The sequence below is a fragment of the Podarcis pityusensis genome (assembly GCF_964106645.2).
Source record: "Podarcis pityusensis genome assembly, chromosome: 3".
NCBI lineage: Eukaryota > Metazoa > Chordata > Lepidosauria > Squamata > Lacertidae > Podarcis > Podarcis pityusensis.
In genome coordinates this window covers 27,513,276-27,539,691 of record NC_138026.1, presented here as the reverse complement: position 1 = coordinate 27,539,691, position 26,416 = coordinate 27,513,276, and the positions used below count along the sequence as shown (strand labels likewise).

Below are 26,416 nucleotides of genomic sequence, written 5' to 3'. Positions count from 1 at the left end.
GGGGGGGGGAGAGAGAGATGGTGCCAAATAGCAACTTGGGGGTGGGGAATACAGAGGCAAAAACATTTCCCCCTTAACAAAGGCTTACAAGTGAATGCCTAGCACTGCCTATTGACTATCTCTTCCTCAGCTGTTTCAGCACAACAGAGATGTATTGATTTACGGCAAGCTACATTTAAATGATTACTTCATATATTATGATATGCTACATTACATCCTATTTCTTTTCTACTCCTGTAGCCCAAAGACTTAACTGAAATCAGCGTGTGTCTCAGCTTCATAAAATATGCATGACTTCAGGGGGGAAATATTGTATAAAATTCACCCGCCTTGAGAAATTGCAGAGGATTTGCAGTTGATGATGCTGAAATTCACTTTTGTTTTCTAATGCAATTTCTATGTTTATCAGCCCTCTGCTCTCTGAAACAATTTAAAAAAAGGAGAATAAAACAGATTTTGAACTGGGGGGGAAATATATTAAGGAAAGCACACAACCCGAAAGCATGATGTTCAGCTCAGAACAGCACTAAGTTATTTTCGCATTTCGGAAAAAAGGAAATCTTCGATAAGCAATTCCTGCAATGCTGTGCACATGGGCTGCTATGCTTAGGATTTGTTCCAAAAATAATTATGCATGTACATAAAGGTTAAAAGGCTTTTTGTAACTTTGGGGATCTCACCAGTCTTTCAATTTTCTCTCTCTCCTACATTCAAGGATGCTGTTCCACACACGGGCACAGGGAACGCACAGTGGATCATGTACTTGGGGCAGTTTCCTTATCAATATGCTAAATATCACTTTGGGGTGTGACAGTTGCTCTCTGCCACAAATTCACACAGGCACAATTGCAAAGTGGTTGTTTCTACTGACACGTAAAGGGATATGGTGAGCGGTGCACCTCCAGATGTCATTAGACTCCAGATCCTATCATCCCTAAGCTAGCATGGTCAATGGTTAGAGATGATGGGAATTGTAGTTTCCCACCCCCATTCCTGTGGCACAATGGGTCAGTTTGTCTGGTTGTTAACCAGAAGGTTGGTTGTTCGAGCCCACCCCCGGGTGGCTGTGGGCAGAATTCCTGCATTGCTAGATGAACCTTGGGTTCCTTCCAATTCTATGATTCTACGATTTCAGGTAATTTTCAAAGAGGTTTCCCTTGACCGTACATGTTTCCCAGTTGTGTGAAAACAAAGAGAAAGGACTAGGCAGTTAAGATGCAGCCAATGTTTGTGTTACCTGCGTATCATGGAAAAGAGAGAACTCTAACCAGAGGAATATTGAAATTGTTGTTCTTCTTTTAAATATTTGAAAGCAGCTTCCAGAGGCGTTTCTGCCCTGGTTGGCAGGGTATAAATTTACTATGAACAAAATGAATGTGGTAGTATATCAGTTCTGCTAGCATGAGCTACCTTATTTGTTCCAGGCAGATCAATCAAACTTTTGTTTTGATTACAGAACATTATTGATTGCTTTAAAAATAGGGGAACTTCATAATATACGATGATTGCTCGAGGCAGTTCTCCAGCTATCCTTTATAAACTCTGAATATCTAAAATCACAGGCAGAACTGGGAAAGACTCGAAATGATATGGAAAGAAGTTGGAATTGAAATAGTCTTAGAATAAAAGCACGGGAAGAGATGGAAGACTTCGCATTTCCCCCAGGTTTGTTTTTTTTTTTGTAGAGGTGAACTGAACAAGAATGAGGAAATTATTCCACCAACATCTCTGCTAACAATTGGCTTTTGTCAGGGAGACACTGCTTCCTTGCCAAATGAACTGAGCTCTCAGCCTAGCCGGTCCTCTCCGGGTTGGTATATCATGAGGTACCGATTCAATAGGGAATTGGTTTTGCTGCCGGAATTCAAACTGGAACAAGCAGACGCTGCATTGAGATAAGAAATGCTCTCGCTATGCTCTGCAGATTCATTGTACGTCTGTGCAGTGTTCAGTGTGTGAAATATTCTTTGGCATCCCGGCCATATTCCACGTGCCAGCAAGCTCTTGTGTGCATCTTTGTGCCGCTGCCTATAGATTAACTGCACTTGAGTGAATAGGGAAGGGGGTAAAATAAAAAAGGCCACAGAAAGTATGGGCATGGTGGAAAGAGTATGAGAAACATGAAAAGGGAAAAGCAGACTGGCAGTGTAGGTGTAAGGAAGGAAGTGACACTTATGTCTCAATCTTGGACAAGATATTAGGGAGCTCTCTGTGCAGGTTATCTGTCAGTAACACAAGACTTCCCCATGTTTGGCAGCGCTATAGCGACATCTGAGGTGCTCTGGGGAAAGGGACCCCCCAATTCACTAGCCATGGCAAAGGGCAATACAGAATATGTAAGTTCCTTCGATTTGCTGTCATGGATGCTTTAGCTGAAATTCCTGCATCACAGGGGATTCGACTAGATGCTCCTTGGTGGTCCCTTCCAACTCTACGATTCTACGATTCTATTATTATTATTATTATTATTATTATTATTATTATTATTAGTACCCCGCCCATCTGGCTGGATTTCCGAAGCCACTCTGGGCAGCTTCCAACAAAGATTAAAAATACATTAAAATGTCACACATTAAAAACTTCCCTGAACAGAGCTGATTTCAGATGTCTTCTAAATGTCAGGTGGTTGTTTATCTCTTTGACATCTGGTGGGAGGGCGTTCCACAGGGCGGGTGCCACTACCGAGAAGGCCCTCTGCCTGGTTCCCTGTAGCTTTGCTTCTCGCAGTGAGGGAACCGCTGGAAGGACCTCAGTGCTGGACCTCAGTGTCCGGGCAGAATGATGGGGGTGGAGACGCTCCTTCAGGTATACTGGGCCGAGGCCGTTTACTAAACATGTATTACTATATATATATATATATATATATATATATATATATATAGTTCCGAAGAGGTTTGCAATGTATACTACAACAATAAAATGCAACAACAACAACAAACGAAACCGTGCGTAGTTTCATTGTCACCGATTCCAAGGCAGGTTACAACATAACACATAGGGCTGTGTGTTGGCTCCCAAGGAATCCTGGATCCTGAAGTAAATCAGGTTGATGCGAGCCAATTTAGGATTCAGCAGAAGGGGAGTGAGGTAGTCCGATTAGGTTCACGTGGAGAAGTGACACACGCATGCTACTTACGTGCATACATCCTTCTTCCACCTGACCACATGTGCAGTCAGGGTTTCCTGTGTATGTCTGCATCTCTCTCTGCCTCCCAATCATATGCTTTTTGACTGTGTGAATTAGCTCTTCATAGTTGCACAACATCATTTCGGTATTAAATAATGTCATTTTATATCTTTCATATTTGGCTAATCATATAGGGGTTGGGGGGTTTTCCCCCATGTTCCTCAGTCTGTGTGAGGGTAGCTGGATGGCAGTGAAGGTTTCTGCAGGTACAAATAAATGCTAGGCAATACTGGTCTCCAGGTCATGTGCCCTGCAATATATCACAGCAACCTGTATCAGTATTGTAGACAGCATTGACCTTTCAAACCTCTAGGGCAGAGGTTTTCAAACGGTAACCTTTGAAATCGCCTCATATCAAGAGCTTTTTTCCCCCAGCCGGAGTGCAGTTCTGCCACTGCAAGTGGGTGCCATTGCAAGCCAGTGCTACCACTCCTCCTTGCTTCTTACCTTTATGTACTTCTGAGAAGTCCATTCGCCCCTGCCCATTCCTCTGTGAACCAGCCTATTGCAGGCTGGATCGTCCTCCTACCACCAAAACTGGCCAATGGTGGCAGGAATTGGAGGGCGTTCCCCTGGGCACGGGACCAACTGACCAATAGCGGCGCTTGGTCCCACACCCAGGGCAAGTATAAATTGTCAGCCTGCCGTGCCTTTCAGCCTCTCTCTCGCGTGCGAGTCTACACTTTTTAAAAAAGATCTATGACTTCACTTTGCTCCTAGCCATGATTGGCCAAGCTACGGGGCAGGGCCAATCTATATTTCTTTTTCTTCAGTTCGTCTCCCTTGTATCAATGGCTACAAAACGAGCGATGGTTGCCCTAGCCATCTACCTGAATCTAAGAGAATGAGGGAGGTGGGGGCACATTTATTTGACCTGCTCCAGAACCAGGGGCACCAGCATCTGTTCAGGGCTTGTCCCAAGTCACCCAGTGACTTACTGCAGCAACTTCACTACTGTAACACTGCTCACACCAAGTTAGAACATCGGACCATCTCGCTTAGTATCATCTACGGCATCAGATAGTGACTCTCCAGGATTTCAAACAATGAGTTTGCCAGGGACTGAACCTGGGACTTTTTGCATGCATGTAAAGCATGAGCCATGCAGCTGAGTTACAGCCACATTGGCTTCCTGGATGTCTGCACTATCCTTGCAGTAGACTTAGCTGAGGCACTCAGTTACCAAGAAGCACTGATCAGGCCTGTTAGGTTTCACTGCAATCCCTGTGAACTTAGAACACAGTCAGCATGCACCCTGTAGACCACTAGTGAGGGAAAGATCAGCATACCCCCCAACATTTCTCCAATGAGAAACAGGGATGTCCCATTCCATAATGATTACTTTATTATTTATAACCCACACATCTTATTGGGTTGCCCCAGCCACTCTGGGCAGCTTCCAACATAATAAAACATTTAACATTTTTTTTAAAAAACCCTTCCTTATACAGGATTGTCTTCAAACGGCTTGGGGGGTTGGATAATGCCATAGGTAAAGGTAAAGGGACCCCTGACCATTAGGTCCACTTGTGGCTAACTCTGGGATTGTGGCGCTCATCTTGCTTTATTGGCCGAGGGAGCCGGTGTAGTTTCCGGGTCATGACTAAGCCGCTTCTGGCGAACCAGAGCAGCACACAGAAACGCCGTTTACCTTCCCACCGGAGCGGTACCTATTTATCTACTTGTACTTTGACATGCTTTCGAACTGCTAGGTTGGCAGGAGCTGGGACCGAGCAACGGGAGCTCACCCCGTCATGGGGATTTGAACCGCCGACCTTCTGATCGGCAAGTCCTAGGCTCTGTGGTTTAACCCACAGCGCCACCCGCGTCCCGGATAATGCCATACCCTCCAACATTTCTCTGATGAAAATAGGGACGTCCTAAGGAAAAGCGGGACATTCTGGGATCAAATCAGAAACCAGGACGGCATCTGTAAATCAGGAATGTCCCTGGAAAATAGGGACACTTGGAGGGTCTGGATCAGTAGCATTATCCAGCTGTCTCCCAGGGAAGCTTGTTCACTATTCCGTGTCTTTTCATTACAGAACCATAACTTTGCAGGCCTTTCAGCAATAATTTTTACAGCATCTGTACAAACCCAAATCTTTACAAGAACTTTTACAGACTCTCACCAAGTACAGTTCATAGTGCATAGTAGTTAGAAGAAAAAGACCCCTCTTCATTTCCACGTCTAATCAGGTTCCAGACCAGAATATCCCCTGTGCAGCTAAATCTGGATTATTGGACGTATCTGAACATCTAGTAATATTTGCTTAAGCCCACTCGAAACACAAGCAGCTCTCAAGGAGCAAATACATTTTTTTACTGCAGCTTCTTGAGATCTTCTTTGCATAATGGTTTTATTTGGTAATTTAAGTTGAACATCTATAAGAAAGCAAGCTGTCTTGTTGCTCACTTCCCTTAAAAATGCACCCTAAAACTAAAATATACCGCACAAACAGCAGGCCCGTTTTCTTTATCAAGCTGCTGCTTATGCCTCAAGCAGGACGCTTATAGTCTGTGTATTTTTATTATAGTCGGGTAAAAAAAACAAAAACCTTTCAACCTAAGAGACTCAAGCAGCTGTGAATCAATATCACACGGCTGTGATTTCTATGGCAACCAACTCAGATATTTGGGAAAAAAATAGTACGTGTGAACTTTCTCCTTCTCGAACACTTACACAGGGTTCTTTGATCTGAGAGTGACTTTTCCAACTAATTATACACACATCTAAATAAAATCATATGATAGTGATGTGATGTTACGGCATTTCTTTCCTTTATTTGAAAAAATGAGGTTACTGTTTTAATTAAATGAGGTTATACTGGTACAACTCAGTGCAGCTTACTGTGGGTTTTCATGTTTAATCCAGAGAAAAGCATGCATGCAAAAGCACCACTGAAATCAGCAGCTTTGATTTATGTATTAGATCAGTAACCTTCAACATTCCTCAGATGAAAATGGGACATTTCCCACTCCCCTCCCAACTGACCCTCCTCAACCCCCACCCCATTTTTGCTCCCACCTCGGCAGAGCATTTCCTTTCTGAAGCAGGGCAAGTGCTGTCACCACTTCATCACTGGGACACAGCACAAAGGGCCCCCACCATCCTTGGAAAAAAACCTTCATCCTGATTTTGTTTTATTTTATTCTTGGATGGGTACATTTACAAAAAGAAAACTATACACCAATAAATAAATTTTAGAAAGGGGCAATATTAGACAAGGATGCACAAAGCAAAGACTCCTTGCAATCTGCTCCACTCTTTCTTCCTGCCCAGGCAGGGGTGGAGGAAGGGGGGTGCGGTGGGTGTGGGCCACTCCGGCTGTCACCACTGAGGGGGGTGACAAAATGCCGGCCAGCACTCACAGCAGGGCCTGCCGCGTGCCCGAGCCATGCGTCTCTCCTGGGAGAGGCGCAGTGGCTGGGGCACGTGCAGGCTCTGCGCTGCCCAAACGGTCCACCAGCTGCCTCCCCCCCAGCTGTAGGGCGGCTGAGTGGGAGCAGGCAGGCAGACTCTGCAGGCCCCACGGTGCGCCCCGCCCCTATGGCCGCCAAGACCATGTTACACTGGTTCTGAAAGATCTTCATTGGCTTCCAGTACATTTCTGATCACAATTCAAAGTGTTGGTGCTGATCTTTAAAGCCCTAAACGGCCTCGGTCCTGTATACCTGAAGGAGCGTCTCCACCCCCATCGTTCAGCCCAGACACTGAGGTCCAGAGCTGAGGGCCTTCTGGCAGTTCCCTCACTGCGAGAAGTGAGGTTACAGGGAACCAGGCAGAAAGGACCTTCTCGGTAGTGGCGCCTGCCCTGTGGAAAGTCCTCCCAGCAGATGTCAAGGCAATAAACAGCTATTTTACTTTTAATAGACAACTGAAGGCAGCCCTGTTTAGGGAAGTTTTTAATGTCTGATGCTGTATTGTTTTTAATATTCAGTTGGAAGCCGCCCAGAGTGGCTGGGGAAACCCAGCCGGATGGGCGGGGTATAAATAATAAATTATTATTGTTATTACTATTACTTACAGTCCTTTTTTATTTCAATCTTTACACAGAGAGGCTATAGAACCTGGCCTTTTAGATAATGGCATTGACCAGAGTGAATCTCCACCCCCGTCTCTCCCACTTCCTCATTTGTCATTCTCGTCATCTCCTCTATGGGTGCTGCTATGTGCCCTCTGTCTTTGAGCTCTTTGCTCTCCTACTTTTAAGGCTCGCCGGGTTCTGGGAGATGGAGGGTCTGGAATGCTTTCTAATGACGTGTCAGACAGGTGTTGCTCTGGATCTCCCATGATTTCCCAGCTTCCCCCCTCATCTGCCTCTGAGCTACGACCTCCCTCAAACCCCTGCTATAAATCTATGCTGTCTTCCTCTTCCTCCTCCCTGCACCTCAGAGCCACATGTGTTATGTGGGGTTGGACCTCCGTGGCGGCGGCTTTCTCTCCTCTTCCTTGCCCACTCTCCAGCAGCTGCTATGAGATGCACAAAGGAGAAGGCTGGCAGCGGCAGGCGTGAGGAGGCGTGAGGATGCTCTCTCACAGCTGCCACTGCTGCCACCGTGGTTGCTCAGGACGAGCGCAGGTCCATCCTCCCCCTGAAGCTCATCGGCAGCAGCACTGGCAGAGGAAATAGGGACATTCTGGGATTAAATCAGAAGCCGGAATGGGTTTTTGGTTTGTTTGTTTTTTTGTAATTCTGGGACTGTACCTGGAAAATTGGGACACTTGGAAGGTATGTAGATCCTAACACATTGCAAACATCTGAGCATTTCGTTCCGATGGATCTTACTGATACATTTAAGTTCATGTAGGTTTGCAGTCATGTATACATCTGTTTCCTGTGACGCGTTGTGAACCACCCTGAGATCAGTGGGTATTGGGTGGAATCATCATCATCATCATCATCCGTTGCACAGGTGGTCTTTCATGTACAACAGTATCAAACACCATAAAATAAAGAAAACCATATGTTTCTGTTCCTTTTTGCTTCTTTTCCTATCTAAGGCCTGACATAATCATTTTTGGAATAACTATTTGGACATTGCTAAGTTTTGCTACCCCATAACTTTTATGACCCTCTGTGGTTCAGGGCAGCAGACTTCCTGTCAGGTTCTGTTACCTTTCGCTGATTCTTCCACACTTTTTCTAGGGGCAGGCAACTCACTTCAAATTTTGTCAAACCCTTCATAACACATCTGTTCTCCACAATGTGCTTGATCAAGGAGATGAGCAAGATGGGAGGGAGTGTGTCTGTGGTGTCTGTGTGTTAGCATTTTATTTATTTTGGTGCTGGACCAACGTCAGCACTCAGATGTTCCTAGGTATAGCCAGAGAAAGGATAGGAAGCTCTGAAAGGCAAAACAAACCTGGAAGGGTTTGAAGGAATTGTCACACTTTGGCAAGAGGAGACCACAAAAAAGATCTAAAACAACAGAGCAAAGCAAGATTCAAATGGAGCATTTGCAATTTGCTACCCATTATGATAAGCGGGGACAAACCTAGACAGCATCTTAAAAAGCAGAGATATCACCTTTCCGACAAAGGTCCGTATAGTAAAAGCTATGGTTTTCCCAGTAGTGATGTATGGAAGTGAGAGCTGGACCATAAAGAAGGCTGATCGCCGAAGAATTGATGCTTTTGAATTATGGTGCTGGGGGAGACTCTTGAGAGTCCCATGGACTGCAAGAAGATCAAACCTATCCATTCTGAAGGAAATCAGCCCTGAGTGCTCACTGGAAGGACAGATCCTGAAGCTGAGGCTCCAATACTTTGGCCACCTCATGAGAAGAGAAGACTCCCTGGATGTTGGGAAAGATGGAGGGCACAAGGAGAAGGGGACAGAGGACAAGATGGTTGGACAGTGTTCTCGAAGCTACGAACATGAGTTTGACCAAACTGTGGGAGGCAGTGGAAGACAGGAGTGCCTGGTGTGTTCTGGTCCATGGGGTCATGAAGAGTCGGACATGACTAAACGACTAAACAACAACAACAACATGATAAGCGGGAGCTAGCAAAAAGCAGGATGTCAGAGCGCTTCTGTGATTCCAGTGTGTCCCGCTTAAAATGGGGCAGTTGTGGGTGTGGCAGGATGTTGATACTTCCATAGCACAGAGGGGAGGGACATCAAATGCAGCCTAATCTCCCTTGTTTCATTTGCTGCTAGGGATGGGGGAGAAGTTCTTTAGCTTAACATTTATACACAGGCTGACTTTTTTAGCATTTCCCATTCTCTCTTGCAAAACTATAGACAAATTTTAAAGGATGTGTTTCCCAAATCCAATCTTCCAATCTTTAATTTGGATTGCTATACCTAAATCCTGTTCTTGTGAGATTTTGGGGAGTTCCACAAGGGACTCCAACCAATATAGATTATATTTTGGAAACAGAACCATTTTCCTCCTCTTTCGTTGTGTTTAATAAATTTTCATACTGTGTTAATGATCTAAGTGCTTGTGCCATCACATGTTCTTGTACAATAAAGCTATGCATTTGATTAAAAATGAGCCAGATTGTGTTGGGTGTCTTTCATTGCTAATTTCATTTGACTAATAGATATATTATGATAGATGATATAGATAGATGATAGATAGATAGATAGATAGATAGATAGATGATAGATAGATAGATAGATAGATAGATAGATAGATAGATAGATATAGATATAGATAGATGATAGATAGATAGATGATAGATAAATAGATGATACATAGATAGCGTGTGTGTGTAAAATGGATATTATACACACACATTATAAAAATCACATAATGTATATAGGCCATTGGGTTCCATCTTTTCAAATCACTTGTCACCATTTTGAAAACAAATTGAGAGGCACTGATATACTATTGGAATTAATGGGGAAATATTAATTTGGATTTCCAGTTTCCCCAAATTTGAAAAGTGCAATTTATAAATGGATTTGATACAGAATTTATTATATTTTAGTTAAGGGTTTTAAATGGTAAGACCCATAGGGGGAAAGTTTACTTGTTTAGTTTCTATATCTACCCAATATCCCTTGCTGATATATAAGAGTTCTCTTAACTGGAATGCAGAACAATACAAATATGAATTCCCCCCCCCACACACACACCTGGTATCTATATGAGGAGGAGAGATTTAAGATTCTTCATGGCACTGAGATCACAGACAGATAGGAACCCCTTTGCCTTGCACTGCATCTTCCATATCACCAATATGGATATCAGATTGACAGTCTTTAAATAGTGGTGACGAGAAAAATAAAATCAGGCAGGCAGAGATCAGCTGAAGAGGCAATATTTGTGTGTGTGTGTGTGTGTGTGTGTGTGCGCACGCGCATGCAGACTGTGGAGCAATTATGCTGTGTATCAAAAGTCTGGCCAAATGGCACATCCTATAAAGGTTCAGTCATGCTGAAGGAAGGATAAAAATAGCCAACGGCCACTGCAGCTTGTGAAGCCTCAGTAGCTTAAGTGAGATAGGAGGGAAGCCAGCAGGAGGAGGAGAAAGCGTGTTCTCCTTCATGGAGAGCACGTGTTGTGGTGGGGGCTGACAAGACACTCCAAAGTTGTGGGGCGGGCTAATTGATCATTGGCCACTGTTGTGACTGGGCTTCCCTTGTTGTTGGGAAGAAGTTAATGCTGCCATTCTGTGACTGACAGCCAGAAATGTTAAAACTCCCTGCACGAAGCGTAGAGCTTCCTCATTTTGCTCCGTGCATTGGATTGCCCGTCCCCCCCCCTATATTTAGGGTTGTTCGCATTGACCTTGCTATGCCTGTCATGGGGTCGTCTGCTTTGGAGCGGGGGCCTGGTAGGAATTTTGTCCATCTGGCTGATTGGCTGGGGCCATTTGGTTTTTGCCTACTGCGTAGCAAATCGTCACAACTTGTAAGGTTCGCGGTTAGGCACTGGTTTATGGTTTGGTTGGTTGAGGGGCATGGATTGGCTGTGCCTGCCCCTCTAATGCTGCTGCTGCTGCAAGGGATTCTGTTAAAGGAATACAGGGGCTCACCATTGCTTTTGTCCGAACCCTGTCAAGGGGCTAGGGCCACGCAAGAGCCCCTGGTTGCATTTTGGGAGGGCTGAGGGCAGGTTCCCTGCTCCGTCGCTACCCCCAAATGTATTCCCCTTTTCTGACTTTCGCAGGCTTACAACATGTCAGTCTGTCCCCCACTGGGGGGCAGATAGTTACAACCAATGCCTAAGCAACCACTCACATTTTTGTATTTTAATAAAGTTGTGGCCAAAAATTATGCCGAAAACCTTAAACAAAAGTTCTGTGTGATGTGTGAGTTATTTGGGGTGGCTTGGGGACCTCGACACACAACTGCTAAAGAAAGTGTGCATCTGAACAGGGCAGGCTACGTTGAGGTTCAGAAAACATTTCCCTAGCTTGGGAATATATCGCCACATCTTAATAAAAATGGCTTTCTTGGGATCAATAGCCCAAGAAAACTATGGGTGCCATCCTTCAGAGCTTTAAAATTTGTTGCTGTTGTTATTACATATCATTCCTGGTTTCTACCTGTTTCGAAAGACAGAGGTCCAGTAGGATATCTAAAAAGAAGGCTGGACCAGCCCAGAAGTTCAGTTTAAGCTGAGAATTCAGAGACAGATGGGTAAGGAAAGCAGCACTCCCATGGTAGCTACCCGTATTCAGACTGCCAACTTGCCAGCCATCTGGTCAGAATTTCAAACCACACAGCAGAAAAAGAAAATGGAAAGAAAGACGAGAGAAAGGATGGATTTGAGTGCAACGAGGGTCAAGAGGGAAATGAGGCCGTTTGTAGGACATGCAGCTGGGATGCTGATTAAAATGTTCATACACAAAAATATGGTGTTTTCCATAAAAAAATAAACAGTATTAAAAAGGCCTGTGGTTCTATCATTTAATAATGTCCCTGGACCAGTTCTTTATGATGCCATTGCTTAAGCAGTTCATAAAAAACAAAAAACATTTAGATGGCCATTTTTGAAACTGACAGGAAGTTTGGATTCCCAGCCCCCAGACCTCAATAAGGGGAGAATCTGTTTATTTTTCAATTCATTCAGGTTTCACTGATCATGTTCCAATATGTCCTCAATTATTCATTTTAATTCAATGTGCTCAATGTATGCATGTGTGTGTTTTCACTTGTGGGTGAAAAGCACCACAAGATTTGTATTGTTAAGATTTGACTGGTGCTGAAGTCTTGTGTGTGCATACCTTACTGAATGTTGAATTCTGTTGAGGGTTACAGTCCAATGGTTCTCAAACTGTGGGGGCATCCTCCTCTGCTTGTAGGACATGGAGCAATTGGAAGACATTCAAATTTCATGTGAGGCAAAGAATACTGAGGCAGGAGAAACCTTTCGCCCATCACCAGCCGAAGGCATGGATGGACTAAACATCATCTGTCAGAAGATCCTTGTTATGGGAGGATGATTCCACAATGGCATGTTGTTGCCTGTGGCAAAGGACAAGATGAGACTCGCTCCCAGACCTCCATTTTATGTACTTGACTGGCTCTTGAGACTCATTCCAGCGATAAAAACATGGCAACATTCTCCACCACACCTGAGGGCAGGCTAGATTTGGGGGTACAGGGCAGGCATCAAGGCCAGCAACAATCAAGGACCTGAGGAGAACTGGCCAGGTGGGGTGAGTTGCTGCCACCCACCACTATCTACCACCTGAGGCCTCCCATTCTGTCTAAGGGTAGAACCGGCCCTAATTATTGCTCTGACACTTGACCCATCATCCCAATCTGATATGATATATTCCTGCTTTGTTCTTCATTTGGTGTTTTTTTTCTTTCTGTAGTTTTATGTGTTGGAGGCAGAGATGTCTTGTTTTATTCCTCTTTCAGATTGCATTGTTGAATTAGCATCCTAATACACACGGTTGGTGCTGTGGGTTAAACCACAGAGCCTAGGACTTGCCGATCAGAAGGTTGGTGGTTCAAATCCCCGCGAGAGGGTGAGCTCCCGTTGTTCGGTCCCGGCTCCTGCCAACCTAGCAGTTCGAAAGCACATCAAAGTGCAAGGAGATAAATAGGTACCGCTCTGGCAGGAAGGTAAACAGTGTTTCCGTGCACTGCTCTGGTTCACCAGAAACGGCTTAGTCATGCTGGCCACATGACCCGGAAGCTTTATGCCAGCTCCCTCGGCCAAAAAAGCAAGATGAGCGCCGCAACCCCAGAGTCGTCTGCGACTGGACCTAATGGTCAGGGGTCCCTTTACTGTTTTACACACAGCTTTGCACATGACTGTGTGAAAGGATCTTTGTATGTCCTGCTGTGGAATGCAGATGCTGTGGAACTGCTGAGGTTTGAGAATTATAAATTTAAAAGATGGGTGAGGCTCAAAAAGCTTAGGGAAACACTATTGACTCTAAACTGCAGATATAGGAAGGGACCCACATGTTGAAGTCTGGAGCCTAGGACCATCACTCATTACTGGACAAGCTTGGGGCACAATCCAACCCCCTGATTTGCCAGTAGTAGATGTTGGAGGACTCCCTTCATCTAGTCTAGAATAGCTCCACTGGCTTCTGGCAGTACAGATATACTAGTGTCACTTCACTGGTGCTGAGCTTCCCATCCTGTCTTCCAGCATGCTCCCTGCCAGCAGTTGTCCAGGGAAAGCTCTGAAACAGGGACTGCAGAGGAACTGAGCTGGCCCAGAATCCAATGGATCCTCCAAATGGAGCATAAAAGATTATTTATGTATGTGACCATGGCTGCACGGATGTTATTGGCCCAGAGATGGAAAGAAGATAAAGTCCCGACTAGAGAAGAATGGCAGATTAAGTCGATGGATTATGCCGAAATGGCAAAAATGACCAGAAGAATCAGGAATCAGGAGACCAGAAGTTTAATATGGAATGGGGGAAATTTATAATTTATCTAAAAAATCATTGTAAACAGTTAAAATCATTAGTAGGATTGGAATAACACTTGTAGTTTAAGGGTGAATTCTGGACACAATAGAGATGTAAAAGAATATGGATCATCATAAAAGATGCAGGAAGAAATGATTAATAATAAGACCCATAAAGGGGAGGATGAAAGTCCAGGAGATTTCAAGGAATCTTGTTTTTATGATGTATGTTGGATATATGAGTTAATTTGAAAAACCAAATAAATAAATTTACCAAAATAATAATAATAATCCAATGGAGCCTGGATCTTCCCCATTGCCGTCACTCAAGAGTATTAATCCTGATCCTGATCTCAATGTTATACCAGCTCCGGGCTGGCACAGCTCGGATAAGGCTATTGCTTGCCTAGTGTGAGAAACAGAGATTATGCTGCTATGTCACACCCCATTGCTGCCTGGCCAGGGTTTTGGATTAGTCTGTAAGCCATTCATCTTTAAATACATTCCCACCCGCCTCCCCCAATTAAAAGAGTTGCATTTGAATATATTGCTGGTGTCAATAGAGGCTGCTCCTCTGTTCGGCTGAGAGAGAAATCCGGATGTCATTCGCTGATAATAAGGAAGGTGTTATCCCATTACTTTGATTCACCCATTCAATTATACTTGCTTCATAAGGCAAGTGGGGAGATGGTGGCTGCTTTGCTGTGCTCAGTTCCCTTTTCTCTGTTTTTAATGAACTGCTTGGAATTAAACTCTTGCTATATTCTAGCTGGAAAACAATTAACCTCCAGATTCTCCACTGGATCTTCTGAAAAGCCTTTTTCAATTTCGGAATGCCACAATGAGAGTTGGGCTATGCCTGAATGGCCAGCATTGATGAACCTCGTGTGTGTTGCCACAGGCATCTAAGAAGCGTTCCTCATTATCAATTCCCTCGAGCAAATGAATGGACAAATTCTTGAGACTGAACATGACTCGATATTGGCAGACTAAACGTGCCTTGATATTGGTGATAAGAATTGCTTCCTGAGGTAGGAGCGGTTGGGGAGCTTCCAGATTTCAGTCCAGAAAATGGTCTGGAGCTAGCTAAGCCCTGGTCATCACAGGAAACAGAAGGAGAAGGCAGAGTAGAAGGTACCACTTCAAGCTGCAGGGAGGGACTCACCTTTTTGAATGCTCCCCTTCATGAAAACACTTACCCCAACTACAAAACTAGCATAGTAAGCATACTGCATTCCTTTACATGCAGTCTAAAGCAGTCAAGCCCACTCTACACCTCCTTTTTTTAATGCTTGGGAAGACACAAACTTAAATGAAGAGCCAGTGTGGTATAGGGGTTAAGAGTGGTAGTCTTGTAATCTGGTGAACCAGGTTCGCGTCTCCGCTCCTCCACATGCAGCTGCTGGGTGACCTTGGGCCAGTCACACTTCTCTGAAGTCTCTCAGCCCCACTCACCTCACAGAGTGGTTGTTGTGGGGGAGGAAGGGAAAGGAGAATGTTAGCCGCTTTGAGACTCCTTAGGGTAGTGATAAAGCGGGATATCAAATCCAAACTCTTCTTCTTCTTAAATCTATTTTTACCAGATAACCAAAATTTATATTGGCCATCTCTTTGGCTTTAAAAAATATGTTTTATGTGTCACTTTCTTATGTGTTTCTACATCCCCTTTTCCCCCTTGGTTTCTCCAGCCTTGAGGAATTCCTCTTTAAATTTTCACCCCGGTCCTTTTTCTGCTGTCTCATCTTCTTCTCTTTCCAATTCTGGCAGGAACTTTGTCTCATTAATAAACCATTCTTGCTCATTTATCTTCCTGACTACCTCCTTCCTCCTGTTCAAGCTCTTTCACCCTCAGCTACTGTAAAGATTGCTTACTGTTACATATCCGCATTGTACCAAACTGAATTCTCGGTAGGCTTCTGACTCAAAGGAAGGTGAAGAAAGTTCTGCCAATCCACTGATTACCCTGAACCCATTTTAGTCCATTGATATTCTCAATAAGATGAAATATATAACCCTCTAGCATTGGTGCAAACACACACACGCAAAAAGCCCAGGTGATAACCAGGCAAATGGAACAAGTGCATAATAAAACTACTAAAAATGCTTACTAAATGTAAATAGTTGAAGTTAGAATGTAGGTGTAACCTAGAAGTAGGTAAATAACTACATTAGTAGCCCCTCTTCCCAAAACCCCCTGCTTCTTCACATTTTCAGACCAGATCTGTCACAGGAATGGGGGAGAAGTGTTTTCATCATGAAGTTCATTGTGTGGGTGCAAATAGTTTTTAGAAATCTAAATAAAAGGACTGTAGTGGCTGCAGAGATAGAACTTAGCCTTCCTTCCTTCCTTCCTTCCTTCCTTCCTTCCTTCCTTCCTTCCTTCCTTCCTTCCTTCCTCTCCCCTCCTCAACTCTCTCTCACACACACTGCTATGAAGAAGAAGAAGAAGAGTTTGGATTTGATATCCCGCCTTTCACTCCCTTTAAGGAGTCTCAAAGCGGCTAACATTCTCCTTTCCCTTCCTCCCCCACAACAAACACTCTGTGAGGTGAGTGGGGCTGAGAGACTTCAAAGAAGTGTGACTGGCCCAAGGTCACCCAGCAGCTGCATGTGGAGGAGCGGAGACGCGAACCCGGTTCCCCAGATTACAAGACTACCGCTCTTAACCACTACACCACACTGGCTCCACACTGGCACCACACTAAACCTTATGATAATCACTTCTCTAAAAATGGCAGTACAGTGGTACCTTGGGTTACAGATGCTTCAGGTTACAGACTCCGCTAACCCAGAAATAGTACCTCGGGTTAAGAAATTTGCTTCAGGATGAGAATAGAAATCATGCTCCAGCGGCACGGCAGCAGTGGGAGGCCCCATTAGCTAAAGTGGTACCTCAGGTTAAGAACAGTTTCGGGTTAAAAACGGACCTCCAGAATGAATTAAGTACTTAACCCAAGGTATCACTGTATTTGCAAAGGTAGGGAACAGGGAAACTTTCCTCCTTCCTTATCCAAATGGTAGCTTCAGGGTTTGTTGGTTTGTTTGTCCTGGCCATAGCAGAAAGGAAAAGGGTAACCTCTTGTTCCTTATGGTGCCAGTTCTGCTCAGATGCCCCCATGACTTGGATGACTGAATACAGAAAGGACGAGGCTTGCGCATCTTTTAATAGTTGTATATGCAGAGGAATTTCCGCAGGTGTATCTGACGTGGCAAGGCACACCTGCTGAAATTCTCTCTTCTATGCAGTATGCAGGAACCCTGGCCCCTTTCACACCTGGGTGCCCTAGTAGTCATGGCTGCTATTTACATAACAAAAATGCTGCATGCTAACATGCAGTTAACCTCACGTCTCATTTTGCCCTGAGTGACAGTAAAGGATGGGCAAATTTGTCAACTTCACTTGCTCTCCATTCCTCCCCCCCCCCATCTTAAATTCCATTATCCACATTTTCTCTCCACAAGACTCTAAACTGGTTTTTAAAAATGGAATATTAATGATTTATCAAAGCTTACATATTATAAGAGAGCGGAGATTAGGCAAGGTAAAAGATTTCTAGAGAGACGGTCTTTATTTACCATGTCTTGGAATGATAAATACTTGGGCAATAAATAGCCATATAATCTAGCTGCATTTTTCCAAGATGTTACATGGGCAAGTTAAATGTGTTTTGCTTTATGTTATGTATTATGCTGTAAATGGTCAACTGCTTAAAAAAATAAAATGTGCAGTGCATTGGTCAGTAATTTCTGGGAGCTGTAATCATGTAAACATATCTGAGAACATGCAAGGGTACAGATGCCACTGACTTCCTCATACCAGCACGTTTCATACCACATAATCAGCTTCCCTATATAAGCATTATACCCCTTCTAAATGGTATAATGTACTAAGTAATCTGTTGACCTGTCTGTCCATTTTCTTGTGAGCCATTTTGTCGATCCATGTGGGAGAGGCCCCATTAGGAAGATCAGACAGAAGTGAGAGGAATTGCTGCGTTTGGTCTGCCTGTGACTTCATCTTCATGCAACTTTTCCATAGGAACTACAAAAAGGAGAACAAACTCAGCCAGGATGCTTGAGTATGTGGGTCCCAGCAATGTTGTGACCCCAACAACATCAGCCAGACCCCTGTTCTCCAACCATGCCAAAGTGGAAGATATCCGCTACAGATTTTAAAACAGTGTGGCAACAGGAAAAATCCATGGTTCATATTGGGGAAAGGCTCAGCCTGCTGCTGAAATGAAGAAAACCCAGTAGAGAACAGTAACAGTAACATTTCATTGTGACATCATATGTTAGCCACCAGGGATGCAGGTGGGGCTGTGGTCTAAACCACTGAGCCTCTTGGGCTTGCCAGTCGGAAGGTCGGCAGTTCGAATCCACGTGATGGGGTGAGCTCCCATTCCCCTGTCCCAGCTCCTGCCAACCTAGCAGTTCAAAAGCATGCCAGTGCAAGTAGCTAAATAGGTCCTGCTGCATCGGGAAGGTAAACAGCGTTTCTGTGCACTCTGGTTTCCATCACAGTGTTCCGTTGCGCCAGAAGTGGTTTAGTCATGCTGGCCACATGACCCGGAAAGCTGTCTGTGGACAAACACCAGCTCCCTCAGCCTGAAAAGCGAGGTGAGCACCGCTCCCCATAGTCGCCTTTGACTGGACTTAACTGTCCAGGGGCCCTTTACCTTTACTTTTTACCATATTTTAGTCATATTATCTTTGCTAATTACCATTTCTTCACTTACATGGCTAAGCTTTCTCTATGATACTTAGATTCCTGTGGTTTTAGAGAAAAACAGGCCTTTGATTCACCCTTCACTCCTGTCACTTACTTCCAGGGGTGCCAACTTGAATAAAATATTGGGGTAAGCCCCACCCCACATTATTGATCACAAGACACGGCACACACATACCATCAGAATGGCATTGCCCATCAGTTTGGGGTAAGCGGCCCCCTCAAATATTTTATTGAGGGGGCCAAAGGGACCTTGGCCCCTAGCAGTTGGCTCCTATGGTCACTTCTATAGTCTGAATTCAGATTTTAAACTGCTGCTTGGATTAGGGACCTGGGTTGTTGTTGTTGTTTTACTGTTTGCTTGTTTGCTTGTTAAAAACAGTCTGTAATGTGCCGAGTCATCAATAATGACATATTGAAGTTAAGCACACCATCCAACTCTCAGTCTAAGCATCTTCAAGAAACAACACCTTGGTTGCTTAATGACAGAGAAATAGAGATCTGTCTGTGGTCATTCTTTCGGCCCTTAAGTCAGGGGTGGGGAAACATTTTCTGCCTGAGGGGCACATCTCCTTTCCTTCTCAAGGTCACATGCCTGTGGAGAGCAGGGCGGGAGGCACTGCAGTGTAATCTGATTTCAAGGGTACACTCCTGCCAGGAGTTCATGAAGGGTGTGGTTTAGGAGAGTATAGGACCTGGGAAGATCCTCAAGGGCCAGAAAGAGAAGTCATTTGTCTTCTGGGCCTAAAAATTACCTGTCCCCATTTTAAGGGATGCTTGGCACTTTTGTGTTACTTCTGCTTAACAGGTAAAGTTTCTTGTGCAATTCTTTTTTTAAAAAACACAGCTGTTTCCCAGCAGATTAAAGCTAATCTTTTGATGTGCCTAGTAGTTAATGGATTTCTCAAAATGAAAACACAGAGATGTTAACCAAAAAGGTTTAATGAGTGTTTTAATTATGGGAACACTGGCCGCAATGCACTGAACGACTCTGACCTTTGGTCTAGCCTCAGAAAGTCTCATGCAAAACGAAATGTCCCAGCCGTGGCAGCAAACAAAGGTCAGCTCTGTCGAAAGATCCTTATCAGCCCCTGCTGTCAACAACTCAAGGCAAAATTAAGTCCGCAACTGGAGCTCTCGGTTCGGTTTGACCTTGAATTCTCCACTGCGAAGTCCCGGAACGCAACTTGTATAATACCATAAAACTGAATGAAGAACTGGGGCTAGGCAAACAGTTGTTGTTTTTCCATCCAAACAAGGCCAGAGGGCCATCATTCAAGTCGCTACACGTTGTAATTAGAAAGAGGAACAAAGACAAACTAATTAGCCTTCTGCTTGGGATGCCTTTTACCTTGGCACTGAAAGGTCAAGGGAACCAATTCTTTTCAACTGACTGTCCTTCAAGTGGTCATTCAAAGGATCATGCCATACATTACCCAAGACTCAGCTGACCTAGGCAGCCATCTGTCTATTCAAACATATGGTTAGCTGAATGTTTCAGATTTAACGTTTGGGTAAATGACGTTAATCAGATGTAACCTGAAACTTTGTGCAGAGAATGACGGATAGATCCATTCAATGCTACAACATAGCAAATTCTGACCAGTGCATTAACGTTCATTGGGTTACATAACACCAAGGTCTCCAGGAGCCTCATCGAAAGCAACAATCATGTGCCCAAAGGTCCAAGCAACTTCTACAGAAGGGACAGAGACCTGGCATAGTGTCAGCCATTTTGATCCATCATGGCTGCTCTACGGTGTGCATGACACACACCATAACTGCTGGTTCCGATGGATATGTGTTCTTGTTATTGTTGTTTAGTCGTGTCCGACTCTTCGTGACGCCATGGACCAGAGCACGCCAGGCACTCCTGTCTTCCACTGCCTCCCGCAGTTTGGTCAAACTCATGCTGGTAGCTTCGAGAACACTGTCCAACCATGCCGTCCTCTGTCGTCCCCTTCTCCTTGTGCCCTTCATCTTTCCCAACATCAGGGTCTTTTCCAGGGAGTCTTCTCTTCTCATGAGGTGGCCAAAGTATTGGAGCCTCAGCTTCAGGATCTGTCCTTCCAGTGAGCACTCAGGTCTGATTTCCTTCAGAATGGATAGGTTTGATCTTCTTGCAGTCCATGGGACTCTCAAGAGTCTCCTCCAGCACCATAATTCAAAAGCATCAATTCTTCGGCGATCAGCCTTTTTTACGTGCCCAGATTAACAATGTGCAACTTGAAAAAGGAGCAAAGGAAAAGCATCAATGTGGACAGCGGAACAATGTTATCTAAGGATGTAGCCAGAAGAGGCCTGAAGGCGGGTAGGTTGGAATCTCCCCTCTGTAGGATATTCCAGAATCCTTTCCAGCATTTTCAGGTTCTGTTTTATAAAATGGTAGCTCTTTTATTGCTATAAAGAAAACAACACAGATAGCATTCTACTCAAATGCTCAGTTAAGCTGTTTTGTTGCATGTGCTCATCAGAACCCCCATGCGTTGGATCCCAGCCATTTGACCCTTGAAAAACACCTTTATGCATGAGGAGAATCTTTCGCTGGAGTCAGCCATGCACTGGATAGCTCAGTTGGATAGAGCTCAGTGCTGATAACACCAAGGTTTCAGGTTCGATCCCTGTATGGGACAGCTACTTATTCCTGCATTGCAGGAGGCTGGACTAGATGATCCTCAGGGTCCCTTCTATGGGTACACACTCCGAGCAGCTATCTGGTTACATTATCCATTTCTCTTGATCATCAAGGGCTGCCTTCTCCAGCTCCTTTCACCCACTGCTGATACTCTAGTTTGCTTTAGAACTTTCCTGCATCTAATCTAGAAGACATCTCATTCTGCTGCCTTCTGTGGCCGATGACAGGGTTATTATTGATTTTACGTGAAAATAGGGTGAGATCTCAAGCATCTCAGCAGGTCTCAGTGGGTGCCCGAAGTTTTGCCCAGCACATCCGTATCAGTTTGTCAGCAATAATGTTAGGAACACTTCAGACCAAAGATTAGGAAGGGTGATGGGAGTGGGGATGCAGAGGGTGATTGATTATATGTGACATGCATTTTGGGTTTATGCATTCATGAAGGCCGTGCCTGCAAGATCTGTAATGCCAGCTTGCACACACTGTGCAAAGATGAATAAATGAATAATTGTTTTGATAATATTAAACAGCATGTGTGATGTCGCAGAGCAACATCTGTTATTAACAGTATAAACAAAAGGGGGATTTTTTTCATCTTTTTTTTTTTTAACTGATTACGTGTCATTCCACGGAGAGGAGCAATGTGGTGCCTCCAACTGCCCTGCTGTGGTAGGCATGAAAGAAGTGTAAGTAGGCAGAAAGAAGTTACTTTGGTAAAGAAGAAAGTCCTCTTCTGAAAGTCAAGGAAAGAGATACAATACAAATTAAGCATTATAAAATTATTAAGGTCTCATATTACCTTGTGAGTGTGCGATGACACCATCATCCATTTTACAACCCAACAGTCCATAGTGATTAGAGATGGGTTAGTCTGTCAATTTTACCCATAATTCTGTTCTAGTCCATTAATTTACATTTAAAAAAAAATAAATTAAACAAAAACCCAAACGCACCATGCATATTTTGATATGTTTAAATTGTCAAGAGCCACGTCATAACATTCAGAGATGTGTAAAATCTGGCAGTCAGCTAAGTTTTGATCCACAAATTAGTTTTGAATGTGCAGATTAGGAATTCGTAAATACTGAATACCTCAAGCACATACCCCCTCAAGTGTACTGGAAAAAATTGGGACATCCTGTTTTATCCCATGAGAACACAGCAGCCCATTTGGGTACCATGATATTGTGTGATTTCGCATCAAGATCTCACTCTGAAAAAGCACTGGGGGGGGGGGGCATGGCGCTACGATCTCTGGACATTGTATTGGAGCCTTAATTTTCATTTCATTTAGACCTATTTAAACTTGCCTTTGCCTTTGTTTTATTATTTGCTGTGTCTTATTTCTTATAATACTTCTGCCCTTCTATTCCATTTTAGGCAGCCTAAAGATACACACACACACACACACACACACACACACACACGAACAATATGTATCTTTGTTTGTAAATCAGTATATATAGTCCCTGAAACAGGCTGTATTTGGCAAGTGAACTGAGAGGCAAAAGCATTATAATGTATAGTCCTCTACATTAAAGCTGAGTTATTCCTGCATTATTTTACTCTGGAAATGCTAATATAGATGCCTGCTGTTTAACATATAAGCAAGAGGCTTACAAACTATCCTTAAGGGCTTGTATTATCTTAGATCTGAGCTATTTGGCAGCTCAGCTCAGTTTTATTCTAACTAGCTGGCAAAGATATCCTAAGCAACCCTGCTCTGGTGTGAAGCAGCACTCCCCAGCCTGGTGCCCTCCAGGTGTTTTGGACTACAACTCCCATAAACTCTGACCATAGGCATGCTGGCTGAGACTGATGGGAGCTGAAGTCCAGCCACTGAAATTGGCTCTGGGGTGGACTTGGGATAGGTAAAAAAAAAAGGTAAAGGACCCCTGGACAGTTAAAGTCAAAGACGGCTATGGGGTTGCGACACTCATCTCGCTTTCAGGCTGAGGGAGCCGGCGTTTGTCCACAGACAGCTTTCGGGTCATGTGGCTAGCATGACTAAACTGCTTCTGGCACAACAGAACACCGTGATGGAAACCAGAGCGCATGGAAATGCCATTTACCTTCCTGCTGCAGCAGTACCTATTTATCTGCTTGCACTAGCGTGCTTTCGAACTGCTAGGTGGGCAGGAGCTGGGATAGAGCAATGGGAGCTCACCCTGTCGCGGAGATTCAAACCGCCAACCTTCTGATCGGCAAGCCCAAGAGGCTCAGTGGTTTAGACCACAGCGCCACCCACATCCACTTGGACTTGGGATAAATTCCAGAGAGGGGAGATTGTTCCATCCGGCAAGCAGGAATTCTTGTGCAGGCAGAATGACTGGAAGAGTACAACACTGAATTTCACCCTGTGAGTGGGTTAATTTACCCAGCTGTGTTCACCCTGGTGCAGGTGACTGTCCAAACCAGGAGATCATATTTTAAAAGTGGAGGATATAAAACCAGTCTGAAAATTAGGGTGCCCTGTTTCTTGCTCTGAGCTGACAGGTCTGCTTCAGTGAAGGTTGTGTCATCTGAAAAAAATATGAAAAGTTGTACATGAAGATTTGGCTACATGGCCACTGTGAAAACAGGTAAAGGTCCAAAATAATTACCATAACACCACAATTTAGAGAGGTAAAGTAGTTACGTACCTTTTTCAGAACTATGGAAACCACAGCGAGAGGCTGCAGGATAATGGATCTGTTCCAAAGACTTGGTGTTCTTCAACAGAAATTGTGATTATTTTTTGCCAGTAGATTCTCCCTCAAAACACTGAACTGTATGTCAGCTGTTGCCTTCTTGTTAATCAGATAACAGTACTTTTACTTCTTTGGACAGTTTTAGCTAATGGAGAAACGGAATGAGAGGGCAATTACAGTTCATCAGCGTTGATTTTCGTGAGTGTGTGTGCCTTAACATTGGCTAAACTGCTACACTTAGGGCTGACAAGGTCACTGAAAAATTCCAAGTGCGTACTTCACAAACACCATGCCATCCCACACTCCTGGACCACATTCCTAATGGCAATTGCAGGGTTATCAATTTAGCGGGAGTCAGGGTGCTTAAAGTCACGTATGTTAGCTGTCAATGGTATTATATGGTTCGCTGGTTCTGTGAATGTGACTGACATTATTTCTGTTGCTTTGGCAGCTGTAAAAGGGAGTTTCTTTTCGAAGCAATGAAGTGCATGGACCCAGAAATGGATTGCCACCATGGATGTATAATCAAGGATATAATGGAGCGAACTGAAAAGGGGGCAGTGTGGGAAAGCAGTCGTTTATCAGGGAGGCAGAGTCATTATTCGGTCTGGATGCTGATACTCGAAACACGGGAACAAATTTTCAGGTCTCTAATGCGAACACCTTGGGGTTTTGTCTTATCGCTGATTTGAAAATAGCTACGTGCCTCGTCAGCTGTGGGAAGTTTGAGAGCCAAGATAGGTAGGAAGGACAATGTTTGTAAAACAGAAGAGCACCCCCATTGTTCTACCCGGACACTGAGGTCCAGCGCCGAGGGCCTTCTGGCGGATCCCTCACTGCGAGAAGCCAAATTACAGGAAACCAGGCAGAGGGCCTTCTAGGTAGTGGCACCCGCCCTGTGGAATGCCCTCCTACCAGATGTCAAAGAGAACAACAACTACCAGGCTTTCTGAAGGCAGCCCTGTTTAGGGAAGCTTTTGATGTTTGATGCATTACTGTATTTTAATATTTTGTTGGAAGCCACCCAGAGTGGCTGGGGAAGCCCAGCCAGATAGGCGGGGTATAAATAATAAATTATTATTATTATTATTATTATTATTATTATTATTCAGACTTTATATGTATCAGGCATAGACAAACTCAACCCTCCAGATGTTTTTGACCTACAACTCCCATGATCCCTAGCTAACAAGACCAGTGGTCAGGGATGATGGGAATTGTAGCCCCAAAACATCTGGAGGGCTGAGTGTGCCTATGCCTGATATATATAAAATCTCCCCAGTTCAAATCCATAGGAATGTAAACAGTTGGGCTGTAGCTCCGTAGAAGAAGAAGAAGAAGAAGAAGAAGAAGAAGAAGAAGAAGAAGAAGAAGAAGAAGGGGAGTTTGGATTTGATATCCCGCTTTATCACTACCTGAAGGAGTCTCAAAGTGGCTAACATTCTCCTTTCCCTTCCTCCCCCACAACAAACACTCTGTGAGGTGAGTGAGGCTGAGAGACTTCAGAGAAGTGTGACTAGCCCAAGGTCACCCAGCAGCTGCATGTGGAGGAGCAGGGAAGCGAACCCGGTTCACCAGATTACGAGTCCACTGCTCTTAACCACTACACCACACTAGCTCTCACACTCACACTAGAGCATTTTCTGTTGCACACAGAATGTACCAGGTTCAATTCCCAGCATTTCCAGGTAGGACTTGGGTAAACTGCTACCTGAAACCTTGGACAGCTGCTGCCTATCAGTGTAGACAGCACTGAACTGATGCACCAATGACCTGATGTGTTATAAAGTGGGTTGACTGAGTTGAACGCATACCCCAACAGCACTGGAAGAGGGGAAATAACAAAGCTTTTTGTGTCAGTGTTCTATGACAAGATGTGAGTTACTGTGCAGTGTTTTTGGTTCTTCCCCATTCATTAATTTAGTGGGGAGAAAATCAATGTTTTCATTCTTATGGCTTTGGAGTCAGTTTTACCTCTATTCATTGGAAAGACTGAGAAAATCGAAAACCGTGCACATATGGTGCTAGAGGTCAAAGGGATCCTGTCAAATGCTGTTTAAATTTATTAGTTACTCATCCTGTCTGCAAATCCTCATTATGTCTACAAATGCTTAACCTGGTCTACTCATTTAGTGGGAGAAAGAGGCAGAGAGGTTTAAAAAACAACAGTAGTTTGACTGTTTTCACAATAGTCAAAACATTTGCTTTTCTTAATATATAAGTGGTGTGAGTATTCATACCTGAATTTAGAAAACTTTGTTTTACAAGGAAAACCTTCCTTGTGATTCAGGAAAACTGTCTTCTTTTTCATCATCATTCAGCACAAAACA

The 26,416-nt window shown here is 44.1% G+C and overlaps 1 long non-coding RNA gene across 3 annotated transcripts in view; it reads left to right on the top strand.

Moving 5' to 3' along the window:
* Positions 1–26,416, top strand: part of LOC308473719 — a 146,773-nt gene that overhangs the window by 78,283 nt on the left and 42,074 nt on the right. The window contains exon 3 of one of the 3 annotated variants that reach the window (XR_013984243.1): positions 24,538–24,885. The exons of 1 other annotated variant lie outside the window; for it this stretch is intronic. This is a non-coding gene — a long non-coding RNA (uncharacterized lncRNA). Of the gene's footprint in view, positions 1–12,455; positions 13,179–24,537; positions 24,886–26,416 lie in introns of those variants that run through there. One more of the 3 variants, XR_013984244.1, reaches the window with a different exon arrangement.